Source organism: Schistocerca piceifrons, chromosome 7 (genome assembly GCF_021461385.2).
Source record: "Schistocerca piceifrons isolate TAMUIC-IGC-003096 chromosome 7, iqSchPice1.1, whole genome shotgun sequence".
NCBI lineage: Eukaryota > Metazoa > Arthropoda > Insecta > Orthoptera > Acrididae > Schistocerca > Schistocerca piceifrons.
The window spans coordinates 278,888,164-278,914,710 of record NC_060144.1 but is presented as its reverse complement, the minus strand read 5'-3'; positions in this window follow the sequence as shown (position 1 = coordinate 278,914,710).

Sequence of the window (26,547 nt, the reverse complement as noted above, 5' to 3'; positions counted from 1 at the left end):
GGCAATTCATTTAATATCTTTTCGAATTCAGGCATTAGTTTGGCCCACCGAGTATGTTTATGTGCACAATAAGTTCTACATAATCGTCCTAATTCTTTCATGACTCTTTCTACTAAATTACTTTGAGGGTGATATTTCGAAATTAAGATATGTTTGATTCCATATTGTCTTATCATATCTTGAAATCTTTGACTAATAAAGGCACTACCGTTGTCAGACATAAGTCGTTTAGGAATGCCCCAGTTAACAAAGTAATTTCGGGTGAGGCAGCGTATAACGCTTGCTGTATTCGCTCGTTTCAAAGTATATAGTTTCACATGTTTGGACCAACATTCCATTACAACAAACACATATGTTAATCCTCCTGAACTCCGAGGCAGAGGGCCGAAAAAATCTAATGATAGTAGATCCCACAAACCTCGAGGAATTACAGCATATAATTTATAACGCTTGGATTTGTTATTAACTTTAACCTTTTGACAGGTTTCACAAGCCCTAATAATACTTCTCACAATACGTGACATATTTTTTGAAATAATAATACTTCATTAGATGTTTAATACATTTATGAATTCCAAAATGCCCGTAACCTTCATGAATATAAGTAATTAACTCGTCCACAACAGTTTCCGGAATGCAGATTTTCCATCTCTGGTGTTCCCTCTGTGCTTTCCAATACAACAAGTCGTTAAAATATAACCACACACCCCGGGTGTTAACTGTTTCGTCCCCATTATTAAGGTTTTGTATAATTCGTAGAATAACATTTTTCTTTCCTTTATGTAATACGGTAATCCACTAATTAGGACTCGCATTAGATGACTTTCAATAATTGGTTCTTCAATTAACTGAGCACGGTTTAAATTCCATTCAAAATAATTCCTATAACCTCTCCACCGTTTAGAATATGGAGGAGGGTCTAACAACTCTAAAGTTAAGTGTTGTTGTTTTCCTCTTGACCAATAATTTTGTTTAAACTGCTTAACAAAATCATCCCAATCCCTGAATTCAGTTCTATGCAGTACTGCCCATTCCGCAGCTTCTGCTTCTAAATGTCCTATTACAAATTGAATGCGTTTTTCATTACTCCATTTAGGAGATAATGATGTTTCAAAAGCTTTTATAAAGATTATAGGGTGCAGTTCGCCTCCTGGTTTGAATACAGGAAATCGACTTGCTACATGTGAATTTGTTGTTATGTCATCCAGACATTCTGCGAGAGAAATAGTCGGATTTTGTTTAGCTGGCAGAGACGGAGTTGCATCGGATTGGCTTGCCGTGATTGCCTTATTCATATTGTTGTCATCCGTGCTAGCAAATTCGATGCGACTGTTGTCTCTGATTATGTTATTACCTCTGCTACCTGAAATGTTCTCGTTATTATCTAATTCCGATAACCGTTTCGTAATTTCCTGTATCCGCATTTCTGTATTGGATACGCGATTAGCTAATATCGATTCTTCACTGTGTTCACGATGTGAACGCTCTGTACCTTCGTCAATATTATTATCTTTGGCCGTTTCAAGATTACTGCATATTTCAGTAATTAAAAATTTTATGTTTTCGATTTCGGTATGGTCCTTTTCTACTTGATGAGTTAATGTCTCTAATTCTACATTATCTATTGAAGAAATCTCTACAGGTTTGGTAGAGACCTCTTTAATAGATTTCAATAATTCTCTGCGAACAGTTTCTGTTTGCATAGAAAATTCATCTCGTAACATATCGTTATTTTTCTGTATTTCATTTACAACTAAGATATTGACACTATCTAGTCTCTCGGATAAGTCAGTAATATCGTGTCGCATGCGAGCTTTTTCCTCGCGCGATTCCTGGATATGTTCTTCTAACCTTTTACAATTATCAGCAATCTTATTACTAAGTCCTACTAGTTTTTCCTGCATTTCAACTTTAGAAGACTCTATTTTATCACTTAATTCTCGACTGGTTTCATTAAGATATTCCTGCAACCTGTCTGTTGATTTTGTTAGCTCCCCTTTAAATTCCTCTTTTAATCTAGCAGTAGATTCTTCGTTAGACTGTTTTAATTCCTGTTTTAGTTCCTCTTTTAATCTAGCAGTAGATTCCTCGTTAGACTGTTTTAATTTAGCGATCGCCCTAAAAAGGGCTCTCATGCTCCTATCGGACATAGATTGCTCTTCGTCTGACATTTCACTTCCCGACATTATTGTAAGATATTAACTATTTACACACGCAGACTTGTAATCAACAATCCTGTAAAAGCACACTTCCTATGTACAACACTCCACTTCCAACTTGAAACAAACTCACCGGACACTAATATTGTAATTTGTAGTTCTCGATGATTAGTGTGCTGCTATGGGCTGCAGATGTAACAGCCGTCGATGCAGCCGCTGAGATGCTGCGACCCCGCTTCCGCAACCGGCAGGACGCTGAGTCGAACACCGGAAACGTCGCTAGCTGCAACCACGCCCGGCACCGCCGTAGACAGGCGAAGCCCTCAGCAACACCTCTAATACCAGCCGGAGGAACGCCCCGCAGCTGACGTACTGGGCCTATTAGTTTAGGGAGAAAAAAGGTTGTCGGGGTTTTGCAGCGTTCAGCTGCTGCCCAACAGACGCGCCTTCTCGTGGAACAACTGCGTGACCGTACTGCTTGGCTGCACTCCGTCAGATGCCCACACCCGCGAAGTCGCCGCTGGCTGGTGAAGGCTCCACGAAAACTCGCGTTGACTTCCGAAGGACTCTTGATGTTTTGTTTCGTACCTGTGTGCCTTAGTTGCACACAAGTCCTGTTTCTAAGGTCGCCACGGTGCGGTGTAACGACGCCTTTAGGTTTTCGTTTGATATATGTATGACCATGTGCAGACTTCGTCACCTACGTCAGTTACAACCCACTTTCAAAAATGATTCATATTCTTTTAAATTGTCATAGGATGGTTCTTGAACGAAACTGTAAAACATCAGTTGAGTCGTGTGCAGAGAATTATATCACTTGGGCCAATTGGTTTTTGTAACTTTTCCGAATTTAAATTTCGTTTGTTTCTCCTCAGAAAATTATATCGACACACGTTATCTTGATCTAATCGATATCAGAATCACACATTAAATAAACTTTTTAGATTCAAAGTTTCGGCCAACGCTGTCTGAATCAATAATCTTGTCAAATATATTATTAATCCGTTCACATAACTCTTCATAAATAAATCTTCAAGACACGTGTTTCAACTTTAGTAGCATACACTATTTTATTAGCTTCCTACACATACAGATGTGAACTTGAGCGTTGACAGACAGTGACTAACATCTCAATAAGATTAAGCTCATTATGACGTCATTGTTGTACAAAAAGAGTATAAAAATTCATTTTTTAATTTTTTAGAAACACGACGCAACAACTCGGTTCCAGGATCTTCTGTTGCTCCTTGGCTGTCGACCCGCGACGTATAGCGGCCAGCAATTTCCTCTCTGGTCGCGGCAACGAAGATGCTGTCCCCGTTCGTTGCGCCGATCTCTCCGTACATGAAACACATAAAAAAAATACAAAACTTTTAGATAATTCACATTTATTACAAATAATAAGAAACACATAAGCAAAACTAAATTAAACTTATAGTCACCTGCAAACTGGGCTGACTTTGGTGGGTGGGTGACGCTTAATTTCGTCCCACTACAGGTGCTATCCATTCGGCAGTAGTAATGAGGTTTTGCCTGATATACTCCCAGCTTTGCGTCTGAATGGTTTCTGTTGATTTTGTGAATTCATCCGATTTTAATATCTTTTACGTGCTGTACTTCCGACCCTTAATTTGTTTCATGCTGCGTTTTCTGTTTGGGATGACTTTGAACTTAATTTTAGAAAGGTGGTGGTATGAATCCAAGTTTGCACCCCTGAGTACCCTAAATTCATGATTTGTTTGCGAGAAATCTTCTTGATTGCCACATGATCAAGTTGAAATTCCCCAAGGCTAGGATTTGGGGATATTCATGTCATTTTTCTTCGTTGTAGTTTCTTGAAAGCTGTGAATTTCAGAGCTAAATATGTGCTTGTCAAAATTCTACTACACTCACGTCATTTCTGCTTGTTCTCTTCTGTGCAGGATAGTCGCCAACTGTTTTCTTATACCTTTTTCTTTACTAATCCGTGCATGAAAGTCTCCAAGAAGAATGATGATGTTTTTATCTGGAATTTTCTGAATAATATCATCTACATGATTCCAAACGGTCTCCTCTTTTTCTTGGTTTTTCGTGTTATCCTCATTTATATGGGCATGTACATTGATAATTGTGTAGATTTTGTTTGTGCTTGTGTATGTAAGACTTGAGATTCTTTCTGATTGGGAATTAAAGTCAGCTATTGAGTCCAATATTTGTTTGTTGATTATAAAGGTTGTTCCAAGATGTGGTACATTTTTCATAACTCTCGATCCCACTTTAAATTTGTATATCCGAAAACTTTCCGAATCGAAGGTATCTGTATCCATGTATCGTGTTTCTTGAATGGCTGCTATAAGCATGTAGTCGCTCTTTAGCGTATCTGTTAGATGTCTTAATTTTCTGGTATTCACAAATGAGTTTGCTTTCAAAGTTGCTAGGTACGTTGACTGCCTGTGTTGAAATTTGGATCAGATTCCAAGAGACTCCGACTTGCCTTTGTGCAACGTTGCAGACTCCCCAGAAACCGAATGTCTGCTGACGTATTGGCGTAGGGTGGGTTGTCTACATTGTGTACACCACACACTTCCATGATTGATGAAAGTTATTTTGAGTGTGGCCCAAAGGCCACAAAAAATTCAACCGAGGTTGTCAGTCCTGGAGGTAGTTCTTCTGCTCACTCGGCCGTTGGGAATATCAACTTCCTCTTCCACCTCTGAGACTGTTGAGCATGTTTCACCTAGTAACCCTAGGAAGGGGCCCTTACAGGGTGCCACCATCCGGAACCATCTTGGCCCACGTTCTTTAACGAGGTGTTACTCCTCCCCCTCCTCCTTCCTATCACTTGCGAAATGAGGCCCTTGACTTGGGACCGGCAATGGTGGAGTTGATACACAGTTCCTTATAGACATCTCTGACAACCCGCACTGATATTCCAGCAAATGGACAATTTCATTCGTGATGTTGTGATGAGCACATCCAAACGCGATAGTGTCTTACTACCAATCTGTCACCTCTCCACGTCTCACCATCTTACTGTCTGATTCCCAATCGGCACTAACACACAGATTAACTGCAAAGACATAAGCGGTTGAGGATCAAATGACCAACAGCTAACGGTTCAACACCATATACAGCATTCCAGTACGAGTACATCTCTTATTCCAAAGTACTTTGGCATTCACATACGGGAAAGCTGGACAACTATCAGGTAGGCTGGTGTACTGAAAAGAATCTGAAGGAGCAATCAGTACCGATTTATTTACGCAATGTTACTGCTGGCACTGCTCGTAAGTAATTTAGTAGTGAGGAGTGAAGTACCTGTAGTAGTGTATCAGCGAAGGCTCCAGAGATATACAAGGCTGTTAGCAGTAGAATGTGCTTTATCCATACTTCACTTACGCACGCCACCATTTCAAGTTCCGCCATTATTCAATGCCGAGGTAATTCCCGAATCTTGTCATTTTTAAGGCTACTCTAATATTTGTTATTTAAGATGGGAACGCTTGGTAAACAAGTGGGATGTTCAGGCGAAACCCCTTGATTGTCTCCCGCTGCCTTGCACAACTTTGAAATTTGGCTCAAGGGTACCTACTCTCATCTTCCGTAAAGGTGCAAAAGCGTGGCGCACTGTGGTGCAGGCTCGGCGACGATACAAACAGCAAGCTGTCGACACATGCGAAATAAAAGTCACAGCTCACAGGCTCGTGTGTGTTAGTGACATCACACTAGCACTTAATTGCACCAAAATTCTCGCTAGTGCCTTTCCCTGACGTGTCAAGGGCTGGGACGGTCGTCAGCCATTTACCCACATTTGAACTCTTCGTTTGATGCCCCGTGATGATGCCGGAACCGTGACACCCACCGCTGAAATCATCCAGTTTCCTTCGGAGCACGAAGGGCATCGATGAAAGTAACGCTTTCTCTGGGGCGTTGTGTCCCATACACTTTGCGGTCGATAACCCATTCCCAGTGCGTTGAGGAACAGGAAAATGTTCTTGACAATCTTTGGCACTATTGAAACTGTTGTGTACATAGTTCCGCGTAGTCAGCGCGTACACAACTTCCCCAATAGAGCGCGCCCCGCTAAGCAAAATAGCGCAGGCGCAGCGCTCGTCCGTCTCCGCACTACGAGATGGCGCTGTCTTAGAGATGGACCAAATTCTGCTTCCGCCGAACCGCATATTAATATGTAACGCAGCCAATGAGATTGCTGCTGACGTAGAACCTTTTCTCCTCGCGAATCACACTCGCGCAGTGACACCTGAATGCGCGAGGTATTATAACGAGTGTACAGTCCTCTGATCAGTCAGTCTGCCTTATTCTGTACCAGTCTATAGTCAAGTATCAGTCTGCACCTAATAAGATTATCATATTCCTGTACTTAGCCATGAAGTTAAATGTATAGACATTTTGTCATGTATCAGAGATATGTGAGAATAAGATTAACGTACCAAGACGAAAGGAACTTCAGATTGTTAATTGTAAATAGCACCCAGAACCAAGTTAAGTTATCTTTATGCTTGTTATTATTTTAATAAATGTGTGTGAAAATTAATCGAGTTCTGTTTAAAGTTGGTCACCGTCAAGCTACTCTAAGCGTGCAAGTGGCATTTCTATCATCTGACCTAACGGCAGAAGATAAACACGCCATGATAAGACTGCGAGACATATTGCTGACACTCGCCTACTTTGTTAGAGCGACAAGTCAAATAATCTGATGTTGTGTGTACCGAAGGTCTTACAGTACGCACACCACAGAAACCTTCGGGCGTTTCCTCCCTTCTCTAAGAACATATTGTAGATGCTTCTCGATTCAACGTGATAGCACCATTTTGGGGGCAGTGCAGCTACAATATTTTCCTTTCCTGTACAGACTGGAACAACTAGTTACCGTTCAAAACGTTTTGAAGAAATTTTAACGTGATCCGACGGAGTAAATGTGTTTACTCTTTTTCAGCTTCCCTCATTCATGCCCTATTATGGCGTGATTGCGAAGGGTTTGCGACACTAACAAATGTCAACTAAAATACCATAAGGCTCCTCGAAGGCCCTGTCAGTGTCACCTGTTCACCTTTATTGAGAATTTGGGAAATGAATGTGTGAGCGCGCAGAATGGCCACGTGGTTAAAGGCACCATCTCACAGGTTGCCGGATCCTCCCAACGGAGGTTTGAGTCCTCTATCGGACATGGGTGTGTGCGATGTTCCTTGTATAAGTTAATTTAAAAAGTGTGTAAGTCTAGTGACAGATGACCTCAGCAGTTTGGTCCCTTGGAAATTCACACACATTTGAAGATTTGAACATGTACAGAAACAACCTGTAAAGCGGTTGGACGCTCCTGTAAGTAGGCATCCTTTGACATCGCTGTGTTTCCGGTTGCCTGCAGATTCCCCTGACCTTACGTACAATGAAAATTTTTCGCATGTGATTGGTCGACAGCTTAAACGTGGTCCTTCATCAGTTTCGATGTTGTTCATATGATGTTGGCTTTTAAAATCATAAGAAGATCAAAATGAATTTGAACATGATTTAGAAAATATCTCTGCACTTTGGAAAAAGTAATGTTTTACCCTAAGTAATAAAAAAAATATGATACCACCACACGAATATAAAAATCATTAAAATTTGGGTACATACTATATGAATCACATTTTAATGTTCTATATTCAATTAAATACTTAGAGATTACAGTCAGAAACCACTTAAATTACAACCACCACAAACCGAAAGGGGAAGGCAAGGCGAGTCAAAATCTGTGTTTTACTGGCACAACAAATGATGCAACAAGTCTACTAGAGAAACTCCCTACACGACTCGTGTCCACCCTCCTCCATAGTCTTGTTGCGCATTATGGCATCCGTGGCAGATATAAGTGACGCTTGACCTCGAAAATGTTCGAGGAGGAGCAACTCGATTTCGTGTTTCCGTGACGTAAGAGAGGGAGTTCCACAGATTTTGTAAGCGAGTTGGGGTGACAATCATTAAAACAAAGGCATTTATCTCTGCCGCGAAACATTTTCACTAAATTTCAATCACAAAATTCCCTAGTGACTGACTCCCACCTACGTGTGGAGAAATGACAAGAAAAAACCGATCTTATACGACGATAAGAGAGACCAGAGGTCGGACCGAAAGAACTCGTTTTCATTTTTCCCGCATGCTATCGGGTGTGGAACGGAGGAGAAGATAAAAGTAATTCTGTGAATCATGTGACAAACACTTTAATGTGAACTGTAAAACAATCATGCATACGTAAATGCATATTCAAATAAAACTGAGTGGAAAAAAATTCCACCGCAACAAGCCGAATACGTCTTTGATTGCGTGCTACGGTGTTTGGGGGCTGTGGTAGCAAGTCATGACTTTTAGGATTTTGCTGCATACTCTGAGACGTCACGTACATTAGTATTAAACATTTATTCACTCCAGCACTCAAATCAAGAATTGCTAATAACATGAGAAACTTCGATTACAGTTTAAATTACTCAATAAAGGCGAGTCCTGCGGTCGAGAATGTACAGCATTTAGATTCCTATCATAGTACTCAATCACATACAACCGCTTCCTCCACGAAGGATTCGTACCTAAAGAACGGAAAGCTGAACAGGTCACATCAATACTGAGGAAACGACCTTTCAATATTCTGCTGAAATACAAGCCCATAGCACTGACGTCGATTCGCAGTAGGATTTCGGATGATACACTGTGTTTGAACGTTATGAATTGTCTTGAAGCAAATTACCTGTTGGCTGATACTGTGGACACATTCAAAAATGTTGTCCTTGTGAAATCCAACAAGCTCCTTATTCAAATGAAGTAATGAGTTATACCAACAGGAGATTTCAGATTGTTTCCACATTTACATATTTCCAGAAGGCTTTTCACACCGTTCCTCACAAGCGACTTCTAATCCAATTGTGTGCCTCTGAATTATTGCATCAGTTATGCATCTGGATTCTTGATTTCCTATTACAAGGGTCACAGTTCGCAGTAACTGTGAAATGTATGTGCTAAGGTCTGATCAGGGTAGATCCAGAAAGTAATGTCGATAGCTGCCAATCGCAAAGTGGAATGAGTATTATATCTTTGAGTAAGATGATCTTTGATGGTTAAGAAAGCCGGGTGCGTGCAGTAAAACACTCGTTGGTCGCAGCTAGGTGTCCAGAGGAAGCAGACGTGTGGTGACAGCTTTAAGGTAGGATTCGGGCTACGCATTTTGCAAGTTGTACACTGAGCAAACTTTAGCACGTTAATGGGAGATGCTATAAAATCATTTCAAGATTATTTTTGTTAGATAATGTTCCGAGTTAGGATATGTACGTCCAAATTTTGACGCGGTAAGCGTTTTTAAAATGTTTTGTAAGAGTGATTCGTGCTGAAAAAATGTTGGAAATGGTACTTTTTGTATGTGACTTAAATTTTTAACAACTTATATGGAGATCAACATTGTGTTTAAATCTAGCACCCTGAGTTACAATCCACATCTTTGGCTTGCGTTGAATATGAAAACGAGTAGTAAAGACAGTTACCCACCAAATGAAAGAACGTAAGGAAAATGAGACCTCTGTGCAAAATATATGTGCAGTTCATGGTTTGAAATCGATTTTGGTATAACTAAAGTTGTCAGAGTGGAGTTATTTCAAATAATTTATTTTATGCCATTGCACAACTGACATTAGTCAAGTCAAAATATAATTTCATTAAGTAAACACCCGGCCAAAAGTTAATTTTTCAGTACCATCTTAATGCCATTGCACAAACGACATTATTCTCTTAAAGCAGAGTGCTGAGTCAAATACATGTTTCATTACTGGCAAAATGGAGGAGTGCACGAAACTAGTTCGCAGATACAGTCAGATGCAGGTTTGTTGATAAGTTGTTGTGGAACAATTTTACCTTTGATACTTTCACTAACTAAAAAGTAAACAATTTTGGTTAGGTAATTTCCCTTTTAAAGATAATTTTCGACATGATACTTTCAACTGCCGGAATGTCATCGAGGAAAATACAAGTGGTAACTGGTGTTTTACAATGGAGTTTTACATGGCCCATTGTAAAGACGTTTTAAGGAAGATATGTGTACGGTGCGAAAATATAGACAAGATATCTGTATGGTGCGAAAAATGGCAATTGGCCCTAAACAGGGAAAAGTGTGAGGTCATCGACTTGAGTATTAATATTAATTGGTTATACGATAAATCACACAAATCTTAACGTTGTCATTTCAGGTAAATACCTAGGGGCTATCAACTTAATGTGGAAGTATCACTAAAATATGCTGTGGGAAAGGCGATCCAAAGATGGCGACGCAGCAGTTCTCTCAAAGAGATGGCCTACACTACACTTGCCCACCCTCTTCCGGAGTGCTGTTGTGCGATGTGGGATCATTAACAGGAAGGACTGATGGAGGACATGGAAAATTTTGAAAAGTGTTCAGGCCATTATGTGTTATGATAAAGTAGGGGAGAGAGTGTTACGGATATGATACGTGTGTTGGCGTGTCAATCATTAAGACAAAGTAGAGATTTTTCCACGAAATTTCAATCAGCAACTTTCTCCTCCAAGTGTGGAAGTAATTTGCTGACGCACACATAGGAAGTAGGTAATATGAAAGAGAAATGAGAGCTGCATGTAAAGATTTTTGTTTTAGTTTTTTCTGTACACTACTCAAGAGTGAAACGGTAGAGAAATAGTCTGATAGTGATTCGGTCAACCCTCTTACAGGCACTTAAGAGCGAACTTCAGAGTATGCATGTGGCTGTAGATGTATCCCGTTTATAATATAAAATCCATTTCAATCATACGAATAAATCATCGTTTTCCAGCTTTCATTTATGTTAGCACAGATTAGCCACAGAAACAACTACGAGGATTCACCAAATTACGTCACGCACATACTGAAATTCGAACTCAACTAAATGGGTTAATAACAACAATCTCGCGTTAACAAGAAACCCACCAGTAATTAACAAATGGTTCAAATGTCTCTGAGCACTATGGGACTTAACTTCTGAGGTCATTAGTCCCCTAGAACTTAGAATTACTTAAACCTAACTAACCTGAGGACATCACACACATCCATGCCCGAGGCATGATTCGAACCTGCGACCGTAGCAGTCGCGTGGTTCCGGAATGAAGCACCTAGAACCGCTCGAGCCCCGCGGCCGGCTGATGTTAGTTAATAAGCACTCATTTTAAAAATCTGCTCTAGAAAAGTTACTAGACCGATACTTTGGTTCTAGAATTCTGCAAACCGCCATTGTGAAGCATCAAACAATGGAGCAGGTGCTCAACAATGTAAGACAGTTTATCTGTTTATTTCACATGATCTGACTAGGGCTATCAGGCCGTCTCTTATGTCTAACCAGTGTTTCACACATGCAGTACCTTTTTTACTTCCTGGCTACCTACGAAACAACAACTTCAATATGACAAATAGTATTAAAAAGATTTGAGTGTCAATACCGACAATGCGAGAAATTAATACTGACTATGAACTAATAAAGTTAATACCGGCAGTACTTGTATTATTTGTGCTGCTGCAGGGACTAATAGTGATAATAGTAGTAACAGAAATAATAACAATAACATTAATAAAAGTGGCGCCAGATATAAAAAGATTTTCTAGGTGTACAAAATAGATATTTTCTGATGTAGTGGGATCTGTCCAATGAAAATTGAAGGACACTGCATCAGTGAAGAGAGCTGGGAAACAATGAAGGTCTACTTGGAAAGAAAGATCTTCAAGTGTAACGAATGCGTGTAACGAGTGCATAGAGGGACACTGGTAATGATTACTGTTGATTTACTAGATATTACGTTAACTTTCTTCTGAAGCTGGAGGTGTTACTCAGTTCTTTAATTAATGCTGGAGTTTGTGCCTGATTTGGATTCCCGCTATTGCAAGGACTTTCAGAGAGTTGATGAACGATTAGGACCTTCAGGCTATGTCCTACCTTTGATCAAAGTTCCTTACTGATTTATCATTACAAATTCTGTAGCACATGAGCTATACATAGTAGTAATTAATATAATAATGACTATATCTATTCTATTGAATATACTGAATTTAAGAAATGTCTGTTTTACTAGTGCCCTCCAAGTAATTTCTCTATTTTGTTCATTTCCAACGTGATTAATGACATCTGAAAACATGTGTGGTATCAGCAGAGAAAGAATCACTCTGGAGAAGTTAACTGGTCAGAGGACAAGCGAAAAATAATATTGTAACATTAACAGATGAGAAGGAAAAATGAAACCAGAAAACAAAGAAGGAATCACTCTGGAGAAGTTAACTGGTCAGAGGACAAGCGAAAAATTATAGTGTAACATTAACAGATGAGAAGGAAGAATGAAACCAGAAATAGCAAATCATGAGTATGGCATGGACAGTTTATAACGTGAGAGAGCTACTGGTTCTGTGTTGGACAAAACGAAAGCGTCTGCGATACGCCTGTACGGAAGATGCGGCGATGATAAAACATAAATCTTTAATCTTTTCTCGGATGCAGAGTGGTTTTGGATAAGGTGAAGATTACAGGATGGTTTTCAAAACGAATGGCTAAAATAGAGAAGGAGCTGGTTAATCTTGCACATTGGAGTTATGCAGTAACGGATCTGATAAGATAGAAGGGTCAGTAGGAGCAAGAGTGATTAAGACTCTGATAAAGTAAGAGAGCATGTGAAAGTCCGGGTCGTATCCGGGTGGTATCTAGGCTCACGGAGCGCAGTAAGATCTGACGTGATCAAACAACTGTATGTTATTCATGTATCATTCGCAAACATTTGTAGCTAGTTCAAGCCAACAGGAACTTTCACTGTTTGTGCCGTGTTGCACTACATAATAGTAGTGAGGGTTTAGCAGGACTAGATACAGGAGAAATTTTAGATTAATGAGAGGTGGAATTATTTTCTACAATTTTGAATAGTATGAAGGCAGGAGAGTGATATCTCGCACACGCTGAGAAAGCCTTTCATAAACCTTTGGTTTATTGTGAGATTTGAATGGTTGCTAAACTGAATTTCTAACACCTAAACGCATGTAGCACGTTCTCTTACCAAGATGAAGACGGTTTGTTATTGTAGTGTTCAGTTTGAAGACTGGTTTGATGCTACTCTGTCCTGTGCAAGGCTCTTCATCTCCAAAGAAAGCTACAACCTACATCTTTCTAAACCACCTTACTGTATTCATTCCTTGATTTACCCCAACGATTTTAACGCTATCCTTCCCTTCAGTACAAAATTGGTGAGCCGATTCCTTCTTTTAGTCAAGTTGTGCCGAATATTTCTTTTCTTCCCAGTTACATTCAGTACCATTTCATTAGTTACACGATCTACCATTGTAATATACAGAGTTCTTCTGTACCATCTCATTTCAAACATTTATATTCCCTTCTTGTCTAAACCGTTTATCGTCCACAATTCACTTCAATTCATGGCTACACACCATACAAATGCCTCCACTAATGGATTCCTAACTCTTAAATCTATATCCGATGTCAAGAAAGTTTTCCTTTAGAAACGCTTTTCTTAACATTGCCAGTCTACTTTAGCTATCCTCACTACTTCGGCCATCGCCAGTTATTCCGCTGTCCAAACAGAAAAACTCATCTACAGTTTCACTACAAATGTAATTCTCTCAGCATCACATAATATAATTCGACTGCATTCCATTAACCTTGCGTTGCTTTTGTTGATTTTCATCTGATATCCTCCTTTCAAGACACTGTCTGTTGTCCAGCTGCTCTTCCCATTCCTTTGCTCTGTCTGCCCGTATTACAATGTCATAGGCAAATCTAAAAGTCTTTGTTTCTTCTCCCTAAACTTAATTCATACTCAAAGTTTTTCGTTGGTTTCCTTTACAGCTTGCCCTGTGTACAGATTGAATAACATCGTAGATAGGCTAGAAGCCTGTCTCAATTCCTCCTCACCACTGCTTCCCATACATGCAACTCGATTCCTACAACTACCTTCCGGTTTCTATACAAATTGTAAATAGCCTTTCCTTCCCCTTTATTTTCCCCCGCAACCTTCAGAATTTCAAAGAGTTTATTCCAGTGTACATTGCCAAAAGGTTTCTGTAAGTCTTCCACTGCCGTAATGCTTTCCTTAACTTATTTTCTAAGAGTATCCGTAGGGTTATTGTTGCGTGTTCCTACATTTCCCCCGCAACCGAAACTGTTCCACACCGAGATCCACTGCTACCAGTTTTTCCATTCTTCTGTAAAGAATTCGATTTAGTATTTTAACACCATGACTTATTAAACTTGCACCTGGGTAACATTCACACCTGCAGCTACCTGCTTTTTTGGAACAGGATTTATTACATCCCCCTTGAAGTCTGATGGTATTTCGTCTGTAATTTGCAAGTCCTGCGGAACAGTTTTGTCACGGTTGGCTCTCGGAAGGCTGTCATTAGTTCTGACGGAATATACACTCCTGGAAATGGAATAAAGAACACATTGACACCGGTGTGTCAGACCCACCATACTTGCTCCGGACACTGCGAGAGGGCTGTACAAGCAATGATCACACGCACGGCACAGCGGACACACCAGGAACTGCGGTGTTGGCCGTCGAATGGCGCTAGCTGCGCTGCATTTCTGCACCGCCGTCATCAGTGTCAGCCAGTTTGCCGTGGCATACGGAGCTCCATCGCAGTCTTTAACACTGGTAGCATGCCGCGACAGCGTGGACGTGAACCGTATGTGCAGTTGACGGACTTTGAGCGAGGGCGTATAGTGGGCATGCGGGAGGCCGGGTGGACATACCGCCGAATTGCTCAACACGTGGGGCATGAGGTCTCCACAGTACATCGATGTTGTCGCCAGTGGTCGGCGGAAGGTGCACGTGCCCGTCGACCTGGGACCGGACCGCAGCGACGCACGGATGCACGCCAAGACCGTAGGATCGTACGCAGTGCCGTAGGGGACCGCACCGCCACTTCCCAGCAAATTAGGGACACTGTTGCTCCTGGGGTATCGGCGAGGACCATTCGCAACCGTCTCCATGAAGCTGGGCTACGGTCCCGCACACCGTTAGGCCGTCTTCCGCTCACGCCCCAACATCGTGCAGCCCGCCTCCAGTGGTGTCGCGACAGGCGTGAATGGAGGGACGAATGGAGACGTGTCGTCTTCAGCGATGAGAGTCGCTTCTGCCTTGGTGCCAATGATGGTCGTATGCGTGTTTGGCGCCGTGCAGGTGAGCGCCACAATCAGGACTGCGTACGACCGAGGCACACAGGGCCAACACCCGGCATCATGGTGTGGGGAGCGATGTCCTACACTGGTCGTACACCACTGGTGATCGTCGAGGGGACACTGAATAGTGCACGGTACATCCAATCCGTCATCGAACCCATCGTTCTACCATTCCTAGACCGGCAAGGGAACTTGCTGTTCCAACAGGACAATGCACGTCCGCATGTATCCCGTGCCACCCAACGTACTCTAGAAGGTGTAAGTCAACTACCCTGGCCAGCAAGATCTCCGGATCTGTCCCCCATTGAGCGTGTTTGAGACTGGATGAAGCGTCGTCTCACGCGGTTTGCACGTCCAGCACGAACGCTGGTCCAACTGAGGCGCCAGGTGGAAATGACATGGCAAGCCGTTCCACAGGACTACATCCAGCATCTCTACGATCGTCTCCGTGGGAGAATAGCAGCCTGCATTGCTGCAAAAGGTGGATATACACTGTACTAGTGCCGACATTGTGCATGCTCTGTTGCCTGTGTCTATGTGCCTGTAGTTCTGTCAGTGTGATCATGTGATGTATCTGACCCCAGGAATGTGTCAATAAAGTTTCCCCTTCCTGGGACAATGAATTCACGGTGTTCTTATTTCAATTTCCAGGAGTGTATAATCGAGCCTCCACCAGCTTTACTCCAGAGGCCTCCTTCCAATTTACGTTCTGTCAAACTCTTCTTACAGTATCATATCTACCACCTCATTGTCATCTACGTAATCTTCCCTTTCTATAATTTCACCTTCATCTCCATTATATAGAGAAGCCCTATATATACTTCTTCCAATTTTGAGCCCTCCATTCTTTGGTTAGTTCTGATTCTAGAACCGAGCTTTTAATATTCTTACAGCTGCTTCTCTATTCTCCAAACGCGTCTTTAATTTGCTTATAGACGGTATGTACCTTTCCTCTAGTGATATATGCTTCAAAATCCTTACGCTTCTCCTCTGGTCGTTGCTACTTCGCCGTTTTGCCCTTCCTGTCAGTTTCATTTTTTAAACGTTTGTATTGCCTTTTGCCTGCTTTATTTGGTACATTTTTATATTTTCCCCTTTCAGCAATGCAGTTCAATATCTCTTGTGATATCAAAAGACTTTTATTGGGCCTTGTCCTTTTACTTGTTTCATATTCCGATGCCTTCACTGTCTAATCTCTCAAAGCTACCAATTCGTTTCCTCATCTGGTCTTTCACCTTGTTTTAATCAGACTTTGCCTAAAAAACACCCTGTAACTCTCAACAACCTCCGGTTCTTTCAACCCATCGAGGTCCTATCTCAACAGTTTCTTATGTGTTCACAAATTCTTTGGTTTCAATTCACAGTTCGTGACCAATAAATTGAGGGCAGAGTCCACATCTGCAACTGGAAATGTCTTACAATTTAAAATCTCGTTCCGTATTCTTTGTCTTACAATTTTATGACCAAACCGAAAGTTTCCGGTGCCTTTAAGTCACTTCCATGTGTAGAACCTTCTTTCCAAATTCTTAAACCAAGTACTAATGATGATTAAATTACGCTCCGTGAAAAATTCTACCGGATTGAGAGGTGTCTAGTTCATTCTATTATTTGACGGAAGGTTTCTGCAGCTATCTTGAAACAATGACGGGAAAATCACAACACCAAAAGGTAGTTAACAAATAATGCAGAGGAGTGTATCTTCGGGAATACGTTTCTCCAGGTAAACTATTTAAGTAAGTAACATTGAAAAATTGCGGATTAATATAAGCGCGAAATAAGCCACTGCAAATGAGAAATTCTGGTAAATTAATAACGTGTGTAGGTGACAGAATGTTGAATGTAAGCATGCAAACGTTCGTTCACTGTGTTGTACAGATGCTAGGATCGAGCTCCATGACTGTGGCACTTCTTGGGTCCGTACAGGGACGGATAACGTTGATTGTGAGTGTGGTTGGAGTTGTCATCCGATGATGTCCCATATGTTCCCGACTAGAAACCTACCTGGTGATGTAGCTGGCCAAGGCAGCATGTCGACATTGTGTAGAGTAGACTGGATTACAATAACAGTATGTAGGGGAGCGTTACCTTGTCGGGGAATGCCCCCTCCAGTGCTGTTCATAAATGGCAGGTAGAATCACCCGACTGACGTATAGTTTTGCAATACGGGTGTGCAGGACGACCAACGAAAGTACTCCTGCTGTCTTACAAAATCGCACTCTAGATCATAACTCCAGGTGCAGGTCCAGTGAGACTAGCATGCAGACAGTTTGGTTGCAAGCCCTCAATCGGCTACCTTCTAACCAACACACGGCGATCGCTGGCACCGAGGAGGTCCACCTTTCATCCTCCACTATGTCTTCGATTGATCTCTCGCTAGACACCACTGAAGACGTAAATCGCTGAAGTTTGGGGTTGGCGGAACGCACGCCATAGGGCGACTGGCTCGGAGATGTCCTTGAAGAATCCGATTTGCAAAAGCTCTTTGTGTCACTTAGGTGCCAACTGCTCCTCATACTGCTGCTGCAGGTGCCATGCGCCGAACACGATGGCCTTTCCTCTCGGTAGTGCCACGTTGCTTTCTGTTACCCTGAATACCGCTCGTGAATACCGTGATTGCTAGCAGCGGTAGACACCTCGTGACTACCGCTACTAGCAATCACGTACAGTGGCTACACTCCTACCAAGATTTTCTGCAGTACTACAGAAGAAACTTTCAGCTTCTTGTAGCACCGTTACACGACCTCTCTGAGACTCAGTGAGGTGTAGATATGACGTATTCCTTGCCTTAAAGGCATTCTTGAATAACATCAACTACCCATTTCCAGTTTCAAAGGTAGCTAACGCTCAATACCTTTGTGGAGTGTAGTGGTGCTACTAGGAACGCCCTTATGCGCATGGCGCGAAATCTGAACAGACATCATCTTTCAGTTGTGCAAACACCCCTACCAACTGTCGTTTAAGTCGCACTCCACCTTCTTCGTGCGGCAATTTTGTTGTCCATCACTGTACTTCACTGCTCATCCACCACCCTCGATTCAAGGAGATTTTTCGGAACTGGATTCAGCATGCACACAACCGCCCGTTGTCGTTAAAGTACTGAAGATGGTTAGGAGCGAATGATCTTGCGGCCACACAGTAACATTTCTTGTAGGGTGTTCGGGTATCATCCGACTACAATACCGACAGCGACGATGTCGAGATCAATAGCAGTGAGACCGCTTTCTGTGTTAAACAACGTATGGCACCACACACAGGCACACTTTCCACGAAGGTCATCACGTGGGCTCCTCCGGTCGTCTCTCGTGTGAGACAACACATGGAGCGACACAGCAACAGAGGTTTTTCCGTCTCTGTGCGTAGAATAGCTACTTTTGTCAGCAGATACGACAATTTGGCTGTGACTTGTTATGTGTTTGGTGTTTTCCGTGGCTGGACTTGCAATTCCGTTGCTGATATCTGTGTGTGAATAAGAGTAACAGATTTACTGACAGCTAGCTTCACTGAACAGCCAAAGAAGCTGCTACAGGTGCATAATATCGTGTAGGGTCCCCACTAACACGCAGAAGTGCCGCAACACGACATGCCAAAGACTCGACTAATTTCTGAAGTAGTCCTGGAGGGAACTGACACCGTAAATCCTGCAGGGATGTCCATAAATCCATAAGAGTACGAGGGGTGGATAACTCTTCTGAACAGCACGTTGCAAGGCATTCCAGATATGCTTAATAATGTTCGTGTCTGGGAACTCTGGTGGTCAGAGACAGTTTTTAAGTTAAAAAGAGTATTTCTGAAGCCACTCTGTAGCAGTTATGGACGTGTGGAGTGTTGCAGTGTGCTGCTGGAGTTGCTCAAGTCCGTCGGAATGTACAAGGGAGATGAATGGACGCAGGCGATGAGACAGGATGATTTCGTATGAGTCACCTGTCTCGGTCGTATCTAGACTTACCAGGGGTCCCATACCACACCAACTCCACGTGCCCCACACCTTTACAGAGCCCCCACCAGCTTGAAAGGTCCATTTCTGATATGCAGGGTCGATGGATTCGGCTCCGAAATCCCACGTCGATGATGTTTCCTTGAATGGTTCGCATGCTGACGTTTGTTGATATCCATAATTGAAATTTGCGGCAAATTACGGAAGGGTTGCACTTCTGTCATGTGGAAAAATTCTCTTCAATCATAGTTGGTCCCTATCTTGCAGGATCTTTCACGGCCGCGGCGATGTGGGTGATTTGATGTTTTATCGGATTCCTGATATTCACGGAACACTCGTGAAATTGTCGTACGGGAAAGACACCACTTAATTGCTACCCCGGAGATGCTGTGTCCCACCACTCGTGTGCCCACAACACTACCTTCAGAATTACTCAAACCTTGATGACCTGCCATTGTAGCAGCAGTAACATACACTATTGACCATTAAAATTGCTACACCACGAAAATGACGTGCTACAGACTCGAAATTTAACCGACAGGAAGAAGATGCTGTGATATGCAAAAGATTAGTTTTCAGAGCATTCACACAAGGTAGGCGCCGGTGGCGACACCTACAACGTGCTGACATGAGGAAAGTTTGCAACTGATTTCTCATACACAAACAGCAGTTGACCGGCGTTGTCTGGTGCAACGTTGTTGTGATACCTTGTGTAAGGAGGAGAAATGCGTACCATCACGTTACCGACTTCGATAAAGATGGGATTGTAGCCTATCGCGATTGCGGTTTATCGTATCGCGTCATTTCTGCTCGTGTTGGTCGACATCCAATGACTGTGAACAGAATACGGAATCGGTGGGTTCAGGAGGGTAATACGGAACGCCGTGCTGGATCCCAACGGCCTCGTATCACAAGCAGTAGAGATGACTGGCATCTTATCCGCATGGATGTAACGGATCGTGCAGCCACGTCTCGATCCCTGAGTCAGGAGATGGGGACGTTTGCAAGACAACAACCATCTGCACGAACGGTACGACGACGTTTGCAGCAGCATGGACTATCAACTCGGAGACCATGGGTGCGGTTCCCCTTGACGCTGCATCACAACAGGAGCGCCTGCAGTGGTGTACTCAACGACGAACCTGAGTGCACGAATGGCAGAGTGTCTTTTTTTCGGATGAATCGAGGTTCTGTGTACAGCATCATGATGGTTGCATCCGTTTTTGGCGACATCGCGGTAAACGCACATTGGAAGCGTGTATTCGTCATCGGCATACTGGCCTATCATACGGCATGATGATATGGGGTGCCATTGGTTACACGACTCGGTCACCTCTTGTTCGCATTAACGGCACTTTGAACATTGAACATTACATTTCAGATGTGTTACGACCCGTGGCTTTACCCCTCATTAGATCCCTGCGAAACCCTACATTTCAGCAGGATAATGCACGACCGCATGTTGCAGGTCCTGTACGGGCCTTTCTGGATACAGAAAATATTCCACTGCTGCCCTGGCCAGCACATTCTCCAGATCTCTCTCTCTTTTTTTTTCTTGTCATGAGTCTACTGATTGGTTTGATGCGGCCCGCCACGTATTCCTTTCCTGTGCTAACCTCTTCATCTCAGAGTTGCACTTGCAACCTACGTCCTCAAATATTTTGACGTATTCCAATCTCTGTCTTCCTATACAGTTTTTGCCCTCTACAGCTCCCTCTAGTACCATGGAAGTCATTCACTCATGTCTTAGCAGATGTATCATCCTGTCCCTTCTCCTTATCAGTGTTTTCCACATATTCCTTTCCTCTCCTATTCTGCGTAGAACCTCCTCATTCCTTACCTTATCAGTCCAGCTAATTTTCAACATTCGTCTATAGCACCACATCTCAAATACTTCGATTCTCTTCTGTTCCGGTTTTCCCACAGTCCATGTTTCACTACCATACAATGCTGTACTCCAGATCTCTCACCAACTGAAATCGTCTGGTCAATGGTGGCCGAGCAACTGGCTCGTCACAATACGCCAGTCAGTACTCTTGATGAACTGTGGTATCGTGTTGAAGCTGCATGGGCAGCTGTACCTGTACACGCCATCCAAGCTCTGTTTCACTCAATGCCCAGGCGTATCAAGGTCGTTACTAGGGCCAGATGTGGTTGTTCTGGGTACATATTTCTCAGGATCTATGCACCTAAATTGCGTGAAAATGTAATCACATGTCAGTCCTAGTATAATATATTTGTCCAATGAATACCCTTTTATCATCTGCATTTTTTCTTGGTGTAGCAATTTTAGTGGCCAGTATTGTATCTAAAGACTGCGCCAGACACTTGTTGTCCTATAAAGGCGTTGCCGACCACAGCTCCGTATTCTGCCTGGTTACATATGTCTGTATTTGAATACATGTGCCTGTACCAATGTCTTTGGCGCTTCAATGTATTTACAAGAAAGCTAACACAGCAACTATACCGCTAGAGGGAGTGGTATGACTGGGTTGAGCTGTGACTGATTCTTGCCCCCTCTAAAATTATTTTCATGTTTTTTATAGAAACTCTCAACATTTATGTGCTCATATATACAGTACAATTTTAAACATATTTTAAGACAGTTTGACCTTACGGAAGAAGTACTACAAAACTGTATAGCGCGTCACGTCTGTAGCAGGTGAACAGAAAAACATTACAAAAACAACAAAGAGCCGAACAAGTAACATAATAACCCCTTACATTCGAAAATAACATACATAAAGCACCTGTACTGCTTCCAAATTAAAATCAGTTAAAACTAAGTGCACTGTACAGAATTAATTCATTTCACTCTGTAGCTCATTAACTTGCTCATATATTATCAGAGGTTTTTATCAGACGCAAAAAAAAAGAAAATCACCAAGGCGCAAATTATACTTCAAATCAATAAAGGAATTACCCACTAAATAAGGAGCAGTTGGTTAAAAAACGTAAATGAAACGCAAACGACCTCGAACAGAAAGTTTCGAAGTAAGCAGGCATTAGCGACTTTACACAGCGGATACCGATATTATAATGTGTGACGATCATGCAAAATTACACACAGTACATACAGCAGCCCTCAGCAACTCATAACATTTGCAGACATGAAACCAGCAGCGAACACGCCATCCTTACAACCACACAAACATGCGACCCCCCCCCCCCCCCCCGACGACACACACACACACACACACACACACACACACACACACACACACTGTATCGCGAGTTTCCGTCCAGCGCACTCACCCTTGTTGCCGCTGACACACCGCGGCAGCTACGGCATTCAGTTAAATCCAGCGGCCGTTTCTTCCATTGGTAACTGCCCTCTGCTTGTTGCTTGCTCGCTCTCTAAAACGAGACTCCATTCCCGCTTCCTCTTCTCCAGAAGGTCTTCGCGGTGGTGCCTCTATCGCGATGGATGTCTTGTGACGGCACAGCAACAACCAGTTGGTAAGTGACTTTTATTCTGCCGACCTCTGTAACATCGGTCTGAAGCTTCAGGTTCCAGTTGCAGTCGTTGCTTGTCGCCTGTATCGTAACAATCGTGAATCGTTTTCGTTGTTTGGATTGTTTCTCTGTGCGATGGTATGCAGCGTGTGAATATACACTGAACGGAAACGCACAGCTGTTGCAGCCGCAAGAGTACTGCGTGCAGAGCAAGCGTGAAGGGACAAAATACATCTCTCCTATCCTTGCCTTTCGATCACTTTATTACTGTGACTGACTGCTACAGATACAGAATGGTTTGTGTTGCATTAATGGTAACAGTCCTGAAATATGTTCAGCGCAGATGATAAGTATTAATATACTGCTGCACAAATCGGAAGGAATTTAACCTTCGTATGGTGTGTGACTGCCAAGAAACGTAGCTCGAGGGAACTTTGACCATAGTTAGAAAGAACTAGTACAGGATATTACAACACGTAACTGAAATAAATACGCCGTAAGACGAACAAAAGTTGCACTTTTATTCAAAGACGTTAATAGCACCGAAATCACTGCGATTTATGATGGTCACCTGGACATTACAAAAGGTGGTAGACGGTTCTTAATAGGACATGTGATCACGAGGCAGTGCATACTCCTGAACGTATTTTTAGAAACATAGAAAAGTTGATCAAGGGCTAATAAACCTTTGTTTTGCTACTGGTAGGCTGAGTTTTTCAACCTCTCAAGTCCTGCGAGTAATTCAAACTCCTGTGTTACACTCGTCACACTTCGTCCTTCGCCGGCCGGTGTTCAAATGGTTCAAATGGCTCTGAGCACTATGGGACTTAACATCTATGGTCATCAGTCCCCTAGAACTTAGAACTACTTAAACCTAACTAACCTAAGGACAGCACACAACACCCAGCCATCACGAGGCAGAGAAAATCCCTGACCCCGCCGGCCGGTGTGGCCGTGCGGTTCTAGACGCTTCAGTCTGGAACCGCGTGACCGCTACGGTCGCAGGTTCGAATCCTGCCTCGGGAATGGATGTGTGTGATGTCCTTAGGTTAGTTAGGTTTAAGTAGATCTAAGTTCTAGGGTACTGATGACCACAGATGTTAAGTCCCATAGTGCTCAGAGCCATTTCTTGTACTTCGTATTTCCTTTAATTTCTCTACGATTCTCCCTCGAGTACCACGAGAAATACAGGTAGTGGGGCATACGTTACAGCACTTGACACAGCAAGTCATACGAGGGCTACCAGCCAACTCTGGCGGGAAGCGGGTAACTAATTCTGAAGATATTTAATACTCCTTGACTTGCTTGCAGGCTCCCACAACACTCAAGAAAAGTCAAGAGGTTTAGCTGGTAACTTTTCAATTACATATTGATTTCCCGTGGGCCATGCACGGAGCTTTAGTGGATTGTGGCGGACAAGCCGACTGGTGTGATGTCACAAAACCGTTGCGATGCTCGTATTTCCCGTTGGCCCTGATCTTCCCCATATGAAATCACCCAAACATTGTCAACGAGCCGTGTTGTGTTGATGAACACCACCACAGTGGACCGTTACTGCTCGCTGATAGACAAACAGTGGGTTTTCCCATTCCTCCAACTGCATCGTGTTGCGAGGCCAGCTGCGTTTGGCGCCATAGTCACGCTGACCTCACGCCATATGACGTCCAACTTCCAGTGCACGACCGGGAGACAAATGGCAACATGCTCTCGCACCTCATTCAAGTCCACCGAGTACATCTGCATCTACATACACACTACGGAAACCACTGTACGGTGCGTTGCGGAAGTTACCGTGTACCACATCTGGTCTTTTCCTTTCCTGTTCCATTCGCAGACAGAGTGAGAGAACGACTGTCTATATGCCTCCATTCCTCGTATCTTCGTGGTCCTTACGTGAAATGTATGTTGTGTGTTGGCGGCAGTAGGATCATTTGGCAGTCAGCTTGAAATGCCAGTTCTCTAAACTTTCTCAGCAGCGTTCTTAGAAATGAATGGTTTCTTCCCTCCAGGCACTCCCACTTGAATTCCCTAAGCATAGCCTTAACAACTGCATGCTTATCGATCCTACCGGTAAAAATCTAGCCGCGCCGGATTAGCCGAGCGGTCTGAAGCGCTGCAGTCATGGACTGTGTGGCTGGTCCCGGGCATGGTTGTGTGTTTGTCCTTAGGATAATTTAGCTTAAGTAGCGTGTAAGCTTAGGGACTGACAACCTTAGCAGTTAAGTCCCATAAGATTTCACACATATTTTAGCATGTTTTGAACAAATCTAGCAGCACACCTCTCAATTTATTCCCTGTCCTTTTTTAGTCCTACCTTTTCGTATCCAAAAAAATCGAACAGTACTTAAGAACAAGTCGAACTAGCGCCCTACATGCGGTCTTTTTTACAGATAAACCGTACTTTCCTAAATTTCTGTCAGTAAAGCGAATTCGATCATTTGCCTTCCTTACTAAAATGCTCACATGCACGTTCCATATCGTATCGCTTCGCAACGTTATGCCCAGATATTTAAACGACGTGAGTGTGTCAAACACGACACTACTAATGCTGTGTCCGATCCTTACGTGTTTCGTTTTCCCACTTATCCTCTTTAACTTACATTTTTCTACATTAAGAGCGCGCTGTCATTCATCACAACAACTAGAAATTTTGTCTGGTCATGTTGTATCAACCTACAATCATTTATCTTAGACGAACAACTTCAGATTTCTGCCAACTCTGTCCACCATATCCTTTATGTATACAGAAAATAGCGTCTGTTCTAATGGTTCAAATCGCTCTGAGCACTATGGGACTTAACCGCTGAAGTCACAAGTCCGCTAGAACTTAGAACTACTTAAACCTAACTAACCTAAGGACATCACACACATCCATGCCCGAGGCAGGATTCGAACCTGCGACCGTAGCGAATAGCACCGGTGTAGTCACACTTCACTGGGGCACTCCTGATGTCACACCTGTCTGCGATGAACTTAATAAGTCTTCGAGCCAGTCACATATCCGGGAGCCTATTCCGTATGCAAGTATCTACGTTACTAGTCTGTAGTGGGGTACCGCGTTGAATGCCATTCGGAAATCTAGAAATATAAAATCTGCTTGTTGCCCTTCATCCATAGTTCGCAGTATATCACGTAAGCGAAAGTAAGCTGGGTTTCGCACAAGCGAAACTTTCCTAAGGCCGCGCTGATTCGTGGACATGAACTTTTTGGTCTCTAGGAAATTTATTATATTCTATCTCCGAATATGCTCTGGAATTCCGCAGCAAACCGATGTTAAGCATACCGGTCTCTAAATTTGCGGGTCCTTTATTTTTGCAACTGGGCCTTTTTCCAGTCGCTTGGAACTATGCGCTGTTCAAGAAGTTCGCTATAAATGCAAACTAAGTAAGAATACTCTTCATAAAACATAATTGGGATTCCATCCACCCTCAGCGACATTTGCTTTCAACTCTTTCAGTTGTTTCTCTCCACCACGCATGCTTATTACTGTGTCACCCATAGGGAACTCTGTGCCATGGTCGAACGAGGGTACGTTTATATGATTCTCCACTGCGAACGAATTCCTAAACGTGGAACTCAAAACTTTGTGCTTTCTTTTGCTATCTTCTTCTGCCAAACTGGGACGGTCAACGAGTGACTGAATGCAAGACTTAAAATCCTTAGCGATTTTAAATGATGTTTTATTTATTTAATGATTTATTTTTTTACTCACGAGTCTTCAGACTGGGTTGATGTGCCCCGCCACGATTTCTTCTCATTCGCCAACCTCTTTATCTCAGAGTAGTACCTGCAACCTACGTCCTCAATTATTTGCTGAATT